The 20,088-nt window shown below is 42.5% G+C and overlaps 1 protein-coding gene across 2 annotated transcripts in view; it reads right to left on the bottom strand.

Moving 5' to 3' along the window:
• Pou6f2 (POU class 6 homeobox 2) overlaps positions 1 to 20,088 on the bottom strand; it is a 374,686-nt gene that overhangs the window by 253,649 nt on the left and 100,949 nt on the right. The gene's annotated exons all lie outside the window — the stretch shown is intronic.

Genomic DNA, 20,088 nt, shown 5'->3' with positions numbered 1-20,088 from the left:
GCTACGGTAGGCACTGAACTAGCTGTATTCCTGTGCTGAGATCCTGCTGCATTTCAAGCGCCCTGACAGCAAATCTCTAAAGCCTTTGGGCATTGTCTGCATGTATTTGCGCTTCATTTTCGGACAAACCGAAGTGGTTCAGATAATGGTAGAAACAATAAATACTTGAGTAAAAAAACAAGATAAATACTTGAATAAAAATAAACAAAACTGCCATTTCTGAAAGTGTCCCTGTTGGGGGCTTTTGTTTTCTTGGAGTTTTCTATTGGGGTGGTTGAAATCCAGTTCTAAGCAAACCTTAACAAGATCTACTTTCCTGGTGTTTGTCCTATGAATAGCAAGTGAAAGACATTTCAGGCACTGTTTACTGGCATGCTGAGGCCAACCAATGAAAAAAGATATGATTCTGTCATGCTTATAAATTTTAAAGAAGGTATTATTGGCTCATTTAAAACAAATTCTTCTATATCGTCTCCAAAGGGACAGACTTATAAATAATGGAAATGTGGAAAAAATACTTCAGCACATTAAGCTACAAATAAAATTGACTGCTACATATTATTCAATTGACTTCTATTTCCACAGCGATGTGTCAATCATAACAGCATTTTATAATAGGATTAAGCAATAAACGTGCAAAGCCATTATGCAGAAATCTGAAAATCTGATTAATTTGTAATATTTTTTTGTGCAGAAAGTCAGGAATGGACATTGCTTAGGGAATACTTACAAGCAGTCTATTGAAATTTCTAAATTGATTTGGAACAAACTAATAAAAACACAGACTTGTTGACATTTTATAAACCAAATTCTGTCGAGATATGTTTGGCATTTTAATGATCACTGTCATTTAATAACAAGAATAAGATGATCCATCAGAAGATACCAGCAATCCCCATATATACAAAGGAGCTTTCCCCTGAATTTTTTATGTGTAGTTTCTTTATTATGCTTGAAAACCAGGGCATGTTAAGCTAGGCAGCATCTTATATAGTATAATCTCATGGTCTCCATTCAGCCCCCAAATAATGCTTTTGATCAAATATTAAGATTAGGCTAATTTGCAAATGACTAAGAATTCACTGCTTAGAAAAAATGTGGTTGCTTCCTTCAGCTTCTCAGGCCTGGATTTTTATGCCAGAAAAGAAAGTTTTACAATGTACAGAAAAATCTAAAAGTCCCTTTTTAAACAATTAAATATACACTTGATATCAGAATTTTCTACAGCAAGATAGGCCCCTTTGCATCATATTTTCTTCATGTGTTCAGAGTCTATTTTTGACTCTGTTCTTAACACATCCCACTGTAAGGCTGAGGACTGGTCCCATGCAGGCACTGTGCCAACAGTAGTGTATGTTTATTCTCTACAATTCCATACAGATTACATTTGCTTATATTTATTCTTTGGTGCTCTGAGGCCCTAACTGGTGCTCAGCAACTTGTTCTGAGAGTGGCTATGCTCAAAAACCATGTTCAACGCAGTCTGGGGCAATTCCACACAATTTCATGTGTAAAATGAAGTCTTTCACAGGCTCTAGAGGAGATTATGTATGCTTTCCCGCCTGGATCAAAAAGTAATGTTTCCTCTTAACGTGCATCTCTATTTTCCCCAAACACATGTATCGTGCTTAACCTTGTAGGGCCAGAAAGTAATCTGCTTGCTTGGAAGGCAGTTCCTGTACAGGGGCCTTGCTGGAGCCAGAGGGGAATCCAGCAGTCAGAATGAATAAAAGGCTTTGGCTAAAGGTTTTAGAGATTTGAAGCAGCACTTACTGTATGATAGCAAAGAATTTGAGGTTAGGCATTTCCATGGCAAAGATAAGGAAACATAAATATTATAGTTGACCAGGAGCCTGGAAAACATAGTACACCATTGGAGCCCTCCGATTTCAACTGTGTGGTGAATGGCATGTGCTTTAAAACCTTTATGTTTTTGTCAGCAACTAGTACATGTAGAAAAAATGCTGTGTGATGTTTTTCTAAAAATGTAACACGGTTTGATCATATTCACCGTGAGTCACTTCCTTTTCTTCCATCCCATCCTCTTATGCCTTCATCCTTTTTGCTCATGGTCCCCTTTGACTGTGAGCTCTCAGGCCAGGACATTTCATTCACACTTAGTGACTACAAGTAGAGGTTCGGCTTAAGATACACATTGACACTCATTTGATTACTTCCTTCTGTTTAGCATAAATCTTGGAAATATCTTTAAATTATGAATTTATTGACAAACTCTATCTCAATCCCAAATGACAGATTGCTACGACATGGATGTAGAAGGTCCCTACAGCCGTGTGTTAAAAGCCTTACTGCTAGCTTGTGATACGATGAGGGAGTGATAGAACTTTAGGTAGGATGGACTAGCAGCAGAACCACAGTGGGCATGCTTTTGAAAAGAACAGTGAGATGCTGGTCCCTTCCTCATGCTTTCTTTGCTATCTGGCCACCATAACTCTGGTATCCAAGGGGTCCTATCCATCATATGCTGCCTTTCTGTGGCCTCAAACAGACCATTGACCGAAGGGCTCTTCCCTGTCAGGCACTACGCCACAGTCACAGAAAGCTGACTGGAGCAGATATAGGAAGTCGTTTGGTAAAAAATACTAGAGGCAAGGTTTCTTACATCTTAACCTTGGCCACGTTTACATTTAGATCTGCCACCTCACTAGGAACGTGGACTTGGAATTGTCTTCAAATTGCTTATTCATCAGCTTTCTCTTATGAAAGTCAGGAATAACTTCCTTCACAAGCTGCCTGCTGTGAGTGCCATATGAGATAAAATACATGTAAGTTCATTGTAAACTCTGAATGCTTGCTGTATAACTACTTCATCTGTTGGTTATTGTACTTTAATAAAGTTTGTACTTAAAGTAATATTTCATACCATTCAATTTGCTTTTGATATTCACCCATCAAAGCCAACTGACACATATTCTAATCTCTATGTGTATATAGTTCAGAAATATCTTATAGATAAGCTAAGGGTACTTGGCTATGTACTGTGTACATACTTCACTATGTACTGTGTGCCGTAAGATCAATGTCAGAAATGGAGCTCCATATTTGAGTCTCTCAGAGCTTACAAAATGTGATGTTCACAATAGTCTTCCCTCAGTGTGCAGGGAGCTGTTTCTCAGACCCTGTGCATACCAAAATCTGAGGGCATTCAAGTCTTTTATCTAAATCTGCTTAACATTTGCATGTAACCTATATATCCTTTCTCATTCATTTAATTCACCTCTAAATTGCTCAGAATGCTAAATGCAATGGGCGTGGCTATGTAATTGTTATACTGTATTGTTTAAGCACTTGTGACAAGAAAAAGTCTATACATACTTAAATAAAATTGTTTCCCAAATAGTTTCAACCCACAATTGGCATTTTTTTAAATCTATAGATGAGATGCTGATGATATGGGAGTCTCTTTATAGGCTGCTAGTCCATGCTAACACACTCAGAAAACGTGGTGCCAAGAGTCTAGCAAGTAGCTTCTAAATTCTCTCATAGACCATGGCTTACACAAGTGCCGCCCCACTTAAATCTATGAATAATTATTGGAGCCTCCTGAATCATTTCACAGCCCACAGGAACCTAGGGACAGAGAGTGGAAGATGGTATTTGTAAGGGCATTTCTTAAACTTCACAAGGATCACAGACGGTGGGGGATAAATAATGGTGGCTTCACTGCTGTGCGGCAGAGTTTAAGCTTCCTTTGCCCTGGGACAACATACATGACTTGAACCATCAATGCCACTTGTGTGATTGTACACCATTGGCATCATCACCACACACCTCTCAAGTCATTATATAACACTGACTTTGTGTATAGCCCTTGGGTCGTGAGCAGCATGATTCCTCTTGCCTTCCCAGCTTCCTTGCCCTGGATGTCCTCTGATTTTAATCAGATTGAGATTGCCAGCTCAGAAAGGAGAAGAACCAAAGACACACATTCTATAATTGCCATCTGTTCACAGGTAATTCATGGAGGGGAAACCAAGTGGAAAAGGGTCTCAGTGTGGAATGTGAAATCAAGGATCTGTGTCAGAGATCCTCCTCCTTTCAAGCCCTCCTTTCCCACCAGATCTCAGATCTGTGACTCCTAATGCTGCCTGCCTGTCCCTGTTTGGAAGAAAAAGGAGAAGAAAGACACACACACACACACACACACACACACACAGAGAGAGAGATAGAGAGAGAGAGAGAGAGAGAGAGAGAGAGAGAGAGAATATGTGAATGTGTGGTGTATGTGTGTGATAGTGGGGGTCCAGCCTCCCACACTCTGCCATCTAGGTCCAGCCAAGCTCACAGTTCAGGGTGCCACTGATGGTTCTAACTGGATTCCTCACAGTAAGGTTGTTGTTTTTCAAATTCCTTTTTACTTTTTTTTTTCATTGTCACAGCTTTTGGTTAACACAGACAGCCAGGCTTGGCATCTCTTAGCGACTCCAATATGGCAGATGCATGCTGCAGTCTAGATTTGAATTTGCCTCCCTTTGTGAAGGAGACTCCTCCACGGGAGTTCCTTTCATCCTATGAGGGGGAACTCCTTTCTGGAGCCTTCCCACACTGTTTTTGTAAAGAGGACACAGTGGTGGCTGCAGTGATATGGGACTGAGAAAAAAAGGACCTCAATCAGACTGCTCACCCCAATGTGCTCCCCCATGTCTGCCGTCATTTGACAGACAGAACAGAAAGTTCCCTTGTTAAGGACCAATGCATTTTTAATGAATCGGGTTCCTCAGAAGTCTGAATGTGGGGGTCTCTCCTCCACGCATTAGCACAAACATAATCACATGAAGGTCACAGGGATGTGCCAGCTCCTTCTGGTATCTCATACCGTTCTTACCCATTGTTCTTCCACCAGTAGCTGAGGGATGCCCAGGTTACTTATCAGAAGATAGGCAGTTGAGTGCATCACTATTTCATGTTGAGCAGATGAACCCAAGCTAAGCAGGGCAGAAGGCCTGTCTAAATGAAACTTCCCCTTCTTTCAATTTCTTCAAGATTACTGAATGCCGGAAAGGGAGCGGAAGTATTGGAAGTGTCTATAGAAAACCCTTTGTGGAGCCACTGCTACTGTTAGACACTTTTTTATCATTGTATGGGATCTCTTTGTGACACTGGACACACACATGCTTGTGTACAGAACTCTACACACTGCTGGTGGAATTTGAGACTCTAAAGTAATAAGGCTAATTCCATAAAAGGCATCTTAAATTCTACATTCATCAATCCACATGGGTTTGTGTGCTTTTGCAAGAAGCTCAGAGAATAAGAATATCTGATGGTGTTAATGTAAAAAATGTATTTCTTTTTACTGGTCATGACTCATGTGACCCGTGGAAAGAGATCTCAGCTTTTCTTGAGTTTAGGGTCTAGGTTCACAGTGGAGCTAAATGATGACCTTTATTTTAAGGCTGCATATATATGTGAAAGTCAAAGGGAGGTGTGGGATATTTAGGTAAAGAACAAATACTCCCCACAAATCCCTTATGTGGACTTGATTACCAACTGATGACTTTGTTCAGTGAATCATCCAGTTTTACAGGTGGATTTAGTTTGTACTCTACAGAGATTTTTAAACATTTTTTTTCTCTTATCAAATTTTTCTTAAGTTGGAGACACCTTTTATCATTTGTTTCCATATCTGTCTATTAAAAGCATAGACCAACTCCTTTGATCCAGACCAATGGCCGTACTTGATGAAGAGCAATGAGAGAGAGAGCCAACAAATGCTAACAAACTTCTATGGCACGCTATTAGCGGATAAAGAACTTGGGGGTAGGCAAGGCCCTTGGGTACTGCTGTCTCCTGGAGAGTGTCAGACCTTCCCGGTGAAGACAGCCATCTCCTGATATCCTGCAGGCCCACTCTGGGCTGAGTCGTGAGTGCACAATGTACATATGTGAATGTCCGCATACAGTTGGTATTAGAAACTCTGGAGCAAGCCAATATTCTTAAAAGGATGGAGCAATTTAATCACAGATTTTGAGCCACTTGGAAGTGGTGTGATTTTAAAAAGGTCTTTGAAATCCAGAAAGCCTTGCTCATATGACACGTATCTCCAAAGAAATGGCAAGGTCACTCATTGTTCAGGGTCACCCTCAACACACTGGCATGGCATCTGGTGTTTCTTCTTGATGGTGGCACTCCGGTGATGTACAGATGAGGCAGGTCCTGTGCATCCAGTATCTTTCTGTTTATCTGTAGCACGGTTCATCTATGCCCGACTCTATGAAAGGGTCAGCTACACAAGCTGTGGTGCTTGGTGCAAAGAAAAATCTGCAGAAATGCAGGTCCCTGACCTGGGCCTGGGTAGTCAATTTCCTTGTCCCTTGAACCACAGCCTCAACCTTCTAGAGGGGGACATACTCAAAGCTTGCAATCTTCTCAGGGTATGTACCACTCATCTGATCAGTGGTGGTGGGAATACTCTGAGAAATATTTAACTTTGCCACTTGAGCCCACGTCTCTTAAGATCAGAAGGAAGGATGAAAAAGCCGCTATGGCAGGGAGGAGGCAGAGGTCTCACGGCCACAGGCTTCCAAGTCTCTCTACACCGGTTCCACTGAATTTAACAATAAAACACATATCAAAAGGCAAATTATTAGGGCTTTTAAGATACAACCTAACATGACTTCTCCGAAACTGAAAGATTTTATAGGTCCGTTGCCTTCAATGTTTCCACTCACTCAGTTTCTAAAACATTTGGAGTTGCTAATTTTTTTTAATTTAAATTTATTTATTTATTAAGGATTTCTGCCTCGTCCCCGCAACCGCTTCCCATTTCCCTCCCCCTCCCCCGATCGAGTCCCCCTCCCTCATCTGCTCGAAGAGCAATCAGGGTTCCCTGACCTGTGGGAAGCCCAAGGACTGCCCACCTCTATCCAGGTCTCCTAAGGTGAGCATCCAAACTACCTAGGCTCCCACAAAGCCAGTACGTGCAGTAGGATAAAAAACCCACTGCGATTGTTCTTGAATTCGCAGTATTCCTCATTGTCCGCTATGTTCAGCTAGTCCGGATTTATCCCATGCTTTTTCAGACCTAGGCCAGCTGGCCTTGGTGAGATCCCAATAGAACATCCCCATTGTCTTAGTGTGTGGGTGCACCCCTCGTGGTCCTGAGTTCCTTGCTCGTGCTCCGTTTCCTTCTGCTCCTGATTTGGACCTTGAGATTTCTGTCCGGTGCTCCCATGTGGGTCTCTGTCTCTGTCTCCTTTCATCGCCTGATGAAGGTTAATATTCAGGAGGATGCCTATGTGTTTGTCTTTGGATTCACCTTCTTATTTAGCTTCTCTAGGAACATGAATTATAAGCTCAATGTCCTTTATTTATGGCTAGAAACCAAATATGAGTGAGTACATCCCATGTTCCTCTTTTTGGGTCTGGCTTACCTCACTCAGGATAGTGTTTTCTATTTCCATCCATTTGTATGCAAAATTCAAGAAGTCCTTGTTTTTTACTGCTGAGTAATACTCTAATATGTATATATTCCATACTTTCTTCATCCATTCTTCCGTTGAAGGGCATCTAGGTTGTTTCCAGGTTCTGGCTATTACAAACAATGCTGCCATGAACATAGTTGAGCATATACTTTTGTTGTATGATAGGGCCTCTCTTGGGTATATTCCCAAGAGTGGTATTGCTGGATCCAGGGGTAGGTTGATCGAAAGCAGTGGAGTTGCTAATTTTTAATCATAAATCAGGGAAACCTTTTTTATCTATGTTTAAGTCCAAAGAATGCTCATGTCTACAGAGCAATTTGAGCAAATTTTTATCTCCAAAAACAATCAAATCTATAGAAAATATCAACTTGTCACTTACAGGCTGTTATCACCAGTTACATTTGGTGGAAAATTAAGCTCTAGATAAAAAATTATTTTGTTTTCTATTGGCTAACATTAACAATGCTGATAATGAATTGACTGGGTATAACCTTTCCGAAGAAAATATTTATGTTCAGTTTGTTGAGTCTTAACCTAGTCTCACGTGGATACCTGGGAAGCAAAGCCTGAAAGGGACATGAGGTCAAATGGGGCTAGTTATGTGATGATCGTATGATGATGGCAAGACTAATCTCCAGGCCCAGCCTGACGTTACTATGGTGTTCCCATCATTTCTTGCTTCTCTAAGACCTCCAGACACTGCCTAAGGTCTGATAGTTGCGCAAGCTATAACAGAATGCATCATTAATTCAATTGAAATGTTGGCCTCTGGGTGCAGTCATTTCTGATACTGGACATGGTATAAGATCCCAGTGACCTCCAACAAAGAACTCGTGGTTCTCCGTTCAGTGTTTGCTTTTATGACTTCCATGGGCAGGTGGTCCAGCAGTCACAGACCAATCGCTTGCCTAGATTTTGGAGTTTCACAGGATAGTCAAACTAAAGGAGAATATTAAAAATTGGGTAACACTCTTGTGTCCTACTTTTTCCTTTTATTTGGCTGCATACCTAAGTAATAAATATCAACTCATCTTTAACTAAAAGGATAGCTGCATTTTCAGGCTTCATGGTCAAGGCCTGAGCCCATGACCAGCAGCATAGGAGTTAGCTGGGACTCGTGAGAAGAGTTCACTTCTGTTTCCCAAATCCAAGGCTCAGACTCTGCATAAGTCGACTCTACATTTGGAAAAATGCCTCAGACAATTTTTACACATGGCACAAAAAAGAGAAACTGCTTCTGAGTTTATAACGCTGGGCTTCCTGCACTCATCCATTCTGAGTCTCTCCCTCCTTCTTCTAACCTTTCTTTTTTTTTTAAAAAAAAAAAGAGTGGTATTTAAAGCATAGATGAACTTAAGAATCCTAACACTGATCATACATTTTGATAGATTTTTAAAATCCCCCCCCCCCCCAGGGCTCAGAAGGGCGAGAGGCAGAGAAGAGTGGTTAAGAGGAGGGTTCCAGAGGCTGGGTCTAATTAGAGCCCCTCTGGTCCTCACCCCAGTGAGAACCACATCAAGACACCAGTCAAGAGACTGCCAGCAGGAGGAGCTGCCCAAGTTCTTTTTTTCTATTTTTATTTATTTATTTTTATTTTTTTTTATTGAGAAAATGAGAAAAAAAAAACAAGTTTCCACCTCCTCCCAGCCTCCCATTTCCCTCCCCCTCCTCCCACCCTTCTCCCCCTCCTCCCACTCTTCTCCCCCTCCCCCCACTCCTTTCCCCCTCCCTCTCCAGTCCGAAGAGCAGTCAGGGTTCCCTGCCCTGTGGTAAGTCCTAGCACAATTCTTAGTTAAGGGAACCACCTTAGGGTTGGCAAGAGACTTGAACCTAGAGTGGCTCCCAGGTGCCCAAGCCGAGGCCCCCAGTTAATTCCTTGGGCAGCTGGGGATAGGGAACCTGAAATGACCCTATCCTATAGCAATACTGACGAATATCTTGCATATCATCATAGAACCTTCATCTGGTGATGGATGGAGATAAAGACAGAGATCCACACTGGAGCACTGGACTGAGCTCCCAAGGTCCTAATGAGGAGCAGAAGAAGGGAGAACATGAGCAAAGAAGTCGGGACCACGAGGGGTGCACCCACCCACTGAGACAGTGGAGCTGATCTATTGGGAGCTCACCAAGGCCAGCTGGACTGTGACTGAAAAAGCATGGGATAAAAGTGGACTCTCTGAACATGGCGAACAATGAGAGCTGATGAGACGCAAGGACAATGGCAAGGGGTTTTGATCCTATGCAATGTGCTGGCTTTGTGGGAGCCTAGCCAGTTTGGATATTCATCTTCCTAGATATGGACGGAGGGGGGAGGACCTAGGACTTGCCCAAGTTCGAACCAAAGCTCTGTGATTTATGAATAATTTTCTGACCACTTTCTCCTCTGTATTCGTATTCGTCCTGCTATTTGTGAGAATCCGTGAGGAATCTGGCTCATTCATTTCCTTTATTTTTCTCTCAGAATGCCACATTCCCTACAAAAGTAGCCATGGTGCCACTTAAAAAAAAAAGGAAGAGTATAAAAATTTAAAAACCCTTAAAGAGGAAATAAAACTGCATTTCTTCTCAGATGCTCCTAAAGAGTGGCATTTGTAGTCACGCTTGCATGTGGCTCAGGACTGGTGAAAGTTGGGTCATTTAGGACTCACGGACAGAAAGAAATACCCCAGAGGAATCACATGGCATGAAACTGTAGCATCACACCTAGTTAGCAGCCCCTTACTGTAATAGAGCCTCTCTAACAACACAACAGAAAACAGCTGGAAGAGAAGGATGCTGCACACCACACCAGGAATGAATCTCTAATACCTCTAGAGATGGGGTAATGAAACATTGCCTTCCCAATAACACTCGGCATTTCTCAAGTCTGAAAATGTCCATCCTTGCCTGATCAGGAAACTGTTTTTAGATTCTATTTTTACTCAAGAGTTGCTTGCTTAAAAACAACTAAAACCAGCCAAAGGACTAGTCCAATTCAGGTATCTTCTGATCATTTTTCTCTCCCTTAGCCTATTTATTTCTTAGCATCACTGTAATTGAAAAATTAGTGACTGCAAAACGATGCTATTCACCGGAATGCATTCATGGTGTGTTTCACTAATCGAGTGGGGTCGTATTCCTTATCCTTTTAGCAAAGCATCATTTTATTGTCCTCCTCTTCTGTTGCTTTTGTTCCACTTAAATGAAACAAAAGCTCTGTGGAGAGAATTTGTTCAGATTATTTTTATCACTATATTTTCTCCATTACAGAAAAACACTCGATGTGTAGCAATTTCCATTTGCTATGTTGCCATAAGGAGTGTATGTCACTGCTTATCTTATATAAAGACACCCAAAAAAAAAAAAACCATCACTGATTCAACTCGTAACTTACACACTCTAGGTTAAAATGTTTTAAAAATCCATTTACTGAGTTCACCTTTCTGTTTAGAACTCTAGTGTTGGAATTAGAATAAGTAGTAGATCTAACTCCTAAATACAAAGCGGGCAATAATAGGAGCACACCCAAATTGTATATGATACTTAAGATGTTATGAATGTCAAACTAATGAATATTGTGTGATGCAATAAGAAACCCTGGCATACACCTGACTCTAAGACACATACCAGCTCATCCTCAACTGTTCCCTGTAAGGTGTCACCTGAGAATGAGTGTGAGGAAGGAAATCTGGCAATATAAGTGTAAATAAAATATTTTCGTACTCATTACTCACTGACTTCCACATATCAATAAATTATGACACATAGAATAGGTGATAGAATAAACTGGAAATTTACATGTAATCTGGGTGGAAGATGACAATTGGGTAGCACAGTTCATGTAGAAGAAATGAGTTGACATACGGGGTCAGGGAAAGAAAAAATGGCTCAGAGCGTGTCTGGTATATGGCTGAAAATTCCATATCTTCAGTCCAACACAGAGAATGAGAATTAAAGCCCAGAGAATGTAAATAACTCAGATCCCCAGCTTACAGTCAGTGTTGCTGTTTCAGTTTTCTTTTGTGCAAAAGGAGGGAGAAAATAGGAGGAGCTGGGATCCGAGTTAGAATCTCGTCAACTTTCTAGGCACTTTCAAGTCAACATGTGCAAGAACTATCACAAAGTTGGTGCAGGGTAGGGGGTGTCAAAGCTTCTCAGAAAGTGATAGACGTGGGGGAACTTCGGATTGAATACTTTAATAATTCCTTAGAAGGTAAGAAAGACTGAACAAAATTGGAGCCCTTATTGGTAAGATAATAGCACTCCTTCAAGCCATTTTGGTTCAGATGCTGCACTTCTTTTTATGGTTACTGAGTGTTTCAGATTTGACCTAATGCACAATAGTCAGCATGGCCCAGCCTACAGGAAATTTTATGAAGTCATCCTGGGTCCTTAGGACGGCATCAGTGCTTGCTGTGAGCTCTGTTCTCCAGCCTGATTGTCAAGGGCCATCTTTCCTTTCTCAGTGGAAGAAAACAAGTTGCATTTTGAGAGCCCAAAAATGAGATTAAAGAGATAGACAATCCTCTCTATATAAATTTTGTCCAGCAAGAGACATTGGTGGCAAAAAGCATCTCCTGGAAGGCCACCTCTCATTCGGGTGTAGAGTGGACCTGTGTGACTCTAGATAACATTCTGGCCAACAGGCCATGCTATTGGAACAGAATCTTCAGATGGCAAGATCAGACGTTGTAAATTGTTTAGCAATAAAGGCAGCATGGGACAGTCTGGTGCACTGAGACTTCAGAAAATCAGACTCTGCAAAGTTCTGAAACCATCCACATGACCCAGAACTAGAACCACCTCAAGAGAATAAGGGTTTTTAAAAAACCCAATCTAAAGCTAGACATGATGGCACAAACTTTTTATGATAGCACTTGGGATGCTAGGAAGGGAGACCATGAGATTTGGGGCAGCCTAGACTACCTACTAAGACACTGTTTAAAAGAAATGCACACATGTGTTAGGTCTCAAGAAGTTCAAACATCCAGAAATTGACTATAGAAGAATTTCTATAGATAAAAGCCACCAGCATTCCTCAGGAATTTGTGAAACAGGTTCCTATCAGTTTAAAGGAGCTATTTCTCTTATGACAGAAGGGCCATCTGGATACCTGTGATGCCTATCAGTATATCAAAATCCAAGCTAGCCTTCTGGCTCTTCCCTCCCCCCAGCTTCTCATCCTCCTTCTAGTCCACATGATTCGTCCATCCCCTACTCTCTCTATTGCTCTCTTCTCTGTCTCTTATTGTCCTTGTTTCCCCGGCTATGCTCTCTCACCTGTCTCACAGAGAGCCCTGACTATGTGCACTCTGCATTTCTTTGTCTCTGCTCTGGGTTCTTCCAGATGCTTCTGGATATTTTATCTTCCTTACTCACAACAAAAGCCTCCCCCCCTATATCATGTCAGCAGCTTCTTTACTGCCCTCTCCTGTGTGTGTGTGTGTGTGTGTGTGTGTGTGTGTGTGTGTGTGTTGAGGTGTCTCAACAGGTAAAGACAGTGCTAACTGGCTTGATGTATAAAGTGGAAGGAGAGACCCAACTCCTTTAAGGTGTCTGCTGACCCCCACATGAACACCATAGCATGTGCCTGCCCCCCCAAAATAAATAAATTAACGAAATAGGGTACAGTTGAACTGGTTTAAGTTTTTATCTTAGTTTCACACCATAACTGGCCTGGCAGAAATGAAAGTATTCTAAAGAAACCCTTTAGTCTGTAAATCTATCAAATGAATAGAACAATGGACCCCAAAGAAATGGGTATTTCCCCAGGAATTTCATATTGGAGAAGAGATGGGCACCAGCCAGAGGGGAAACTTGTCTCCCAGAAAGAGATTTCACACCATTCAAACAACTGGACAGAGCATTTGAAGAATGAGGCTGAAGCCAGATAACGGTGGGACAACGATGGGCAATGATGAGCGGGGCCGTACTTCAACTAGCACTGCTCAGATGCACACTCCCGTCTGTCTACACTTCAGTCTGACCCAAACGCCCAAGATGAAGCTGGAGATTCACTGGTCTCTGTCCCTCTTCCCAATGTGGCACACTGAATAAATCTCTTTTTCTGTTCTCTACATGTTATGGACCTATTGAGAACAGATGGCCACATTAGGCCTGAGGCACCCACCGGACGTGAGCCCCACATTCAATAACAAAGTGAGTTGCCTGTAGAACTTTAGGAAAGTTAATTAGCCTTATATTTAATTAACCTTATATTGTTTCTTCAGTTGTAAAGCGGGGCACAATAGCATCCCCAGTGTGACTGTGAGATTTAAATAGATCGCAGTACCGTGCTCTGCACTGATGTGGCCAGAGCCCCATAAGTGTTACTGGAATGTTGCTATAACAACTTGACGCACATGGTCCCATCATACAAGATTTTGATAAAGGGACAGGCGTTGGAGAGCACTATGACCACAGGAGAGTCTCTCTAGCGAGGGGCCCTTTAGAGGAACCGGTTAAATCAAACAAGTTCCCCACCAATACCCAAGAATGAAGGTGGATGTTTGGGAAGAAATTCGGGGAGCCTGAAGAAGGGAGAGGTCTCTGATGTTCAACTCAGCATCTGCAGTCCTTGGAGCTGATTAGCATTTTCACCAGTGGATTTCCCGCAGGACTCCCTTCTTCCTCGACTTACTGAATCTGCACAAACGACTCATGCTCTGGTTAGCCCTCATTTAAATCACCTCTGCCCTGCCTCTGCTCCCTCGTAGCTGTTCGCCATTCTCCCACTCCACCCCGTTACTCACGGCTTATCTCAGAGGCGCTCATGGGTACCCACACATATCACAAGCATGTCTTTGCTCTGTCCTGTCTCCTGCCCATCAGCATGCTGGTGACCAAGATGGCCTGTCAACAATGCCAGAGTGAGGTGCACCTGACGCCTCACCTTCAGGCCCTATTTCCAGAGATAAAATCCATAAGGGCTTGGAAGGAGCAGGCAGGCAGAGATGCAGCTTGTTTGTATCTGTTGTAGTGACACAGGCCAGTCCAGGAAAGGGTCCACAAGAGCATTAGTGCCTCAGGAGGGGGAGACCACTCTGAAGTGGAATTGCTCCTCGCTGCAATTTGCCAGGTGTGTGATTGCAAGCACGTTGCTTAATCTTTCTAGCTCAGTTTTGTCATCTGCGAAACTGAACTAAAAACAGTACCTGCCTTCTGGGGCAAGGATTAAACCCACTAATCCACATGAATAAATAGCATGATCACAGATTCTGGCACAGATGAAACCTTCAGCAAATGTGAGCTTTCTTTAAGTTGATCTGGGGAGGAAGATAACGATGCCTTTGCCCAGCATGTGGAAGGAGTTCCAGGCACCCAGGCTCCAGAATAAAGGAGGCCAAATACACCAGGTAGCAGCTATCTGATATGGCTGAGGCGCCTGACACTCAAACATTGTCAAGACCTAGGAATGAATAGGGCCAGAGCTTGTGGCAGCGTCCTGTGAAGACAGCAGTGGATGGAGCCAAGCCAGAAGCCTGCCCAGCAACTCCGGAGGCCTCTGTGGATGCAAGGCAACTAGAGGACTCAACTCTTCAAGACAGGGTTAGTGGAGCCCAGGATAGACACACTTGCTCCTACATGAGCTAGGGTGAAACCAGAATGGGAGAACCTGGGTTTTGTAACGTGGAAGGGAGAATTTGCCTGGAAATGACTAGCAGTGATGTCTGTTGTGAAAATTGTTCAACTGGTACAGAGGAATCTGTACATGGTCTGGGGTGGAGCTGCTGTGCATCCACAGAACTCAGGTCTGTGTGTAACATAAGCCCAGGCAGAGGTGCAGCTGGATTCTAACACAAGAACCACATTCATAAACAAGAGCTGGGTAGGGAAGGACTAGGGTACTTAAGCTGCAGGTGATTTTCAGAACCTGAACACAGCCTGAGTTCTGTTTCTAGTTTCTTGCCACCATCAATTACTTAAACATACTTCCCTGATCCTGCAGGGGACTATTCTCAGAGCTTCTGAGTCCCAAACCTGCGACCAACTGTAAACCTCCTCATCTGAAAACTGATTACTCATTTGTTCACCCATTCTACATTTTTTTGCAGTGTTCACTAGGTGAAGGGTGTTATACAAGATAAGAAGGACACACAAACACTTCACATATTACACTCCTCAACCGCTTGATGAATTCATCCATTCTCAACAAATACTTTCTGAATGAATACCAAATATGGTTGCTGGGTGTTCAGCCTAGCAAGGAAGCTGCTCATTGAACTAGTACAAAAAACAGAAACTACAGAACTGGCCCCAAGTGATCTCTAGGAAACGCACAAAACAAGGCAGGACCAAAACGTCCCTCTTCATTTCCACCAACCTTGTGTGTGTGTGTTCCTCTCAATAGGGATGAGCTTTAATAGAGGTTGATGCTATCTGTTTAAAAATCCTGCCCCTGCCCCCATCTCATAAGTTATCTTTTAAAGCAGTTTACTTAATTGATTCATCCTATGAAAAGACAATTTGGGAAGTACTTGATTCTACTCTTAAGACTGTCTAAGCAAAGATTCTGGGAGCTGGATGGATTAGTCACTAGCATGCTTGCAGTGAAGCATGAGGACCCGAGTTTCATCCCTAACACACATGTAAAAAACTGGGTGTCATGGTCCATACTTGTAACCTCAGTGCTAGAGAGGTAGATTCAGGTGGCTACCTGGGGCTACTGATCAGCCAGCCTAGGTGAATTACCACGTTCCAGGGCCATGTGAGAAGCCCTATCTCCAAAAACAAAGTAGGTGGCTACAAAAGAACAACACCAGAAGACTGTGATCTAGCGTGCGCGCGCGCGCACACACACACACACAAACACCTGCATGTGCACTTGCACACACGATTCCCCAAAATACATGAACCTTGAACCCTTAAACACACACACACACAAACACACACACACACACACACAAGTCTGAAATGCAGTCCTGTAGGAATGGATGACCTAAGTGGAACGCAAAGACTGGAGCCTTTGCCCCTTTGTGCTTCTGGCTGCTTGCTGGCTGTCATGCTATGGCAGGGAGAGAGCAGTTCAACAGCTTCCACCTGGGTGTGATTAGGCTGGGATTCTTTGCAGGGCAACCCCCATCCCTGCTGTTGTGGTGCTTCCTAATGACTCTGCACTGAGCTGCCCCAGAGCCATCACTTCCTTAGGTAACAATGGATAAACATCAGCTTGAGAAATTCCAGCTCTGTATTATTTATGAAGCCACAATTCTCCTGTAAATAACCCAGTTGTTAAAATGATATGTATCTATGTAATTGAGTCTTCTGTATACAAATAAATAAGACTTTATTGCAATGTCAGAAGTTAACAGACCAGTCAATAAAATCAATAACTCACTTTTTCTTGCTTATATATCTAACTTTTCTCCACCTTTCCTGTGTCCTCTGTTTGTTCTGGTTACATATTACAGCTCAGAAGAAAATATAGCTCTTGTACTAGTGTTTATTAAGTGCTAGGTGAGAGGAGGTGGAAACAAAGGGGAAAACAAAGGCACTAAAGTTTCCATTTGTCTGCTGTTTTCAATTTTAGACCAGAAAGAGGAGGGAGACATGCCTTCTTTAAAGTCCAGCACAAAGTGTGCGCAATGTCTCATCAAAGATATGAAAACTGGATGACAGCCATGCCTTTGGTGAGTGTCTGGGGTCATATTGTACCATCACTTCTGTGTTGTCACAGCAGGTCTCCCGGAGCAGAGTGGCACTATTTCTAGGCCGTGACTGGGGTATTGCCAGCATCTCCCTTGTAAGTCCTTAGTGCTGAGACATTGCTAACTCATCTGGGAAGATCTGCTTTGCACAAGCCTGGCTGGCATATACTATTCCTGAGGTGGGGAGGGCGTAGCTAGATTTGCTAGGCATTTTTAAAGCAATCTGCTTAATTGATGTGGGTCCTTGTTGAGCTTACTATAAAAGCTTAAAAAGGGCTTTTAAAAAATGTTTTTCCACTTACTCAAAAATCCAATTAAACAAATTGGCATCACTCCAAATGGCTTTGCACCTGAAGGGGGAAAGATAACCAAAATATAGAAAATGAAAAATTAAGAAATTAGATCACTCTAATGTTCATGATGTTTCTGTTTCTGTGCAAATAATGCGTCGGTCTATTTGCATAGAACATCTGTCCTCTCCCACAGATTACTTACACTTATCTGGTCCTCTTGAGGTCTATTAAAACAGAAAGAATATTCCCAAGAAAAGACGCCTAGCATTTGCAAACATGACTTGGAACACCTGTATTTTCCTGGACAGCTATGGCCTTTAGTCAGGTAGTTGTAATGTTGTATTCTGTGTAGTTTTATGTTTTGTCAGCTGATGAGTTTAAGCTACAAATCAGAGTTCACATCTGGTTGCCTTGGAAGGGGAGGTTTTGTAGGACCATAGAGTGGGTTGTTTCAGTAACTTTACAAGGGTCAAGTAAGGGAAGGAGAGACATCTACCCATTAGTTGTGTGGATTTGCTAACATACATTAGGTACTTACATTATTATTTGATTGAATAGATCTTTATAGGCACACATGTGGTCACTAAAGACTATCTCAAATATGTCCTCATATTTCTAGGGATTAGTTTACGTCTCTGTCAGACTTGATCCCAGAATTGTACAGAAACTCAGGCATCATACTTTTGTTATTCTTTTGAGATTTTTTTCTTGGGTTAAGCCTAGTCAACAGAGGGTGATCAATGCAAGTGCATAGGGTTTCAAGCTTAGCTGGGGCTAGCAGGAACAGTTTCAGTGGAAAAAGGGGCACTGTACAATTGAGTAGTGGAATATATAGTGTATTTAAACAGGAAGAATAGTTTAGAGGAGTGACATTCAAATGGCAGATGGGAGGCTATTATTTGGATATAAAATACATTTTGTTAATGCAACATATATACATACATACATATGTATATACACATATGTATCTATATGTGATACAACATAATACAAGATTACAGTAGAAGGAAGTTGTGATATTTAGTTGGGAGTGTCACCCAAGCCCTCTAACACCCCTATATCCAAAGGGATGATTGGAAGCCCTTGGCCTGGAGTTGCCCCGGTCCAGACTTCAACTCCCAGCCTGTCAAGTGCTGACCCCTACCCCAGGGAGGGTCAGGACCACTTCCACAGGCTATTTAGGCTCATGCCAGAAAAAAAAAAACAAAAACCACGTGGTTTCGGGTTTGCATGGACTTTTCTCTCCACCATGCTGTCTGTTCACCCAAGAGTGCTGCATTTATTAAACACAGGTATTTTAATTTGGTCTAATCTGGTTTGATTAGAGTTTCTTATATAGGTGGAGAGGCTTTTAATAAGATTAAACCGAACAAATGGAGGTCCCACCAAAATGGGTCTGTTTTTTCCCCATAGTCCTAGAGCCCAGGGCCCAGGGCTGCCTGCTGGAAAACTCCCTTCCCACTCACACTCTACCAGGCACCATTGGCTTCACTCCATGAGTTCCCCTTTTAAACTGCATTGCCATTACAGTCTTGGGGTGACCCATTTCCTTATTTGGCTTTCATTGAAGCCATGACTCCTCGGCAGAAACCTAGTTCACACAGCAAAAGCCCTTGTGACGGGACTTGGGTGTGAGGAGACGTCCCCCATTCAATTCTCATGCACACCCGTTTTTGACTCGCAACAGGCTTGAGTCACAAAGACATGTGCTTAAAATGGGTTTCTAGTGATTCTAAGCTGATTCCAAATTGCCCTTAGACAGTCTTTTACAAAAATCCTTTTAAATTGGGGCTATCTAACCTAAATTAACAACGCTTCAAAGCCCGTTGTTTCTGCCACATACTCTGTTCCTCCCCTCTCTAGCTATTTGCTGTGCTTCCCTGGCAGGCCTAACCGCACTGGGATTTTTAAGTTGGTCAGCTAGCACAGGTTTCTAAAAATGTTTTGTCTGTCTGTCAGAATGATGTGGCTTCACTATGTCTGTGTAAATGTTTAAATGTGTTTCCATGATGTGCTCAACATATTCCTTTTAATCTTCCTGCACCTACTAGCATTGGTAAACTGTAACTAATTGGATAAAATACACGGCTAAATTTAGCTTACATGCCCAGTTTAAATAACAGGTAACAGTACCTAGTTCTCAAGTGCCTTTACAGGTCTGAGGGCATGGCATTTTAACAAGAGCTTCTAACACAGACATGCAGCTCCTGCAGCACCCGTTAGCTCCTCCAAAAAGACAGACCTTCTGCCTCCAGGCCTTGCCTCTGGGTTTGGCAAAGCCACTCACACAGCAAAAAACAGCCTTCCACCTCTTCAGCTTCCTGGATACCTTTCAGGGAATTGATCTCCTCATCCTGCCAAGCCAGGTAGATTAAATCCTCCCCCCACAGGAAAATCTTTGGGCCTCTTGTACTCTGCAGCTAACAGCAAGCACTGCTTCTAAGACTGGTGTTCTCCAAGGACTAAGGAGGGGATTTGGGATTGGCTGCATAGCTAAAATGCTGTCTCATTTTTGCTCATTTATCCCTCCCAGATCTATCTAATGGTATTTGACAACTTAAGGTACTATTAACTTATTACTTTATCCTTGACATGTACTGAAGTTTCCTGCTAAAATACAGACAGGTATGCCTCTTTAACAGGCTTCATAGTCCAGGATTAACAGGATTCAGGTGTGTCTTCAGAGGTTTGGCATTTCCAATTTCCTTTAATTGTCTTCTA

This window comes from Microtus oregoni, unplaced genomic scaffold, assembly GCF_018167655.1.
Source record: "Microtus oregoni isolate MIOR12 unplaced genomic scaffold, Mior012 000035F_ref0000213, whole genome shotgun sequence".
NCBI lineage: Eukaryota > Metazoa > Chordata > Mammalia > Rodentia > Cricetidae > Microtus > Microtus oregoni.
This window is presented reverse-complemented; position numbering and strand designations above follow the sequence as displayed.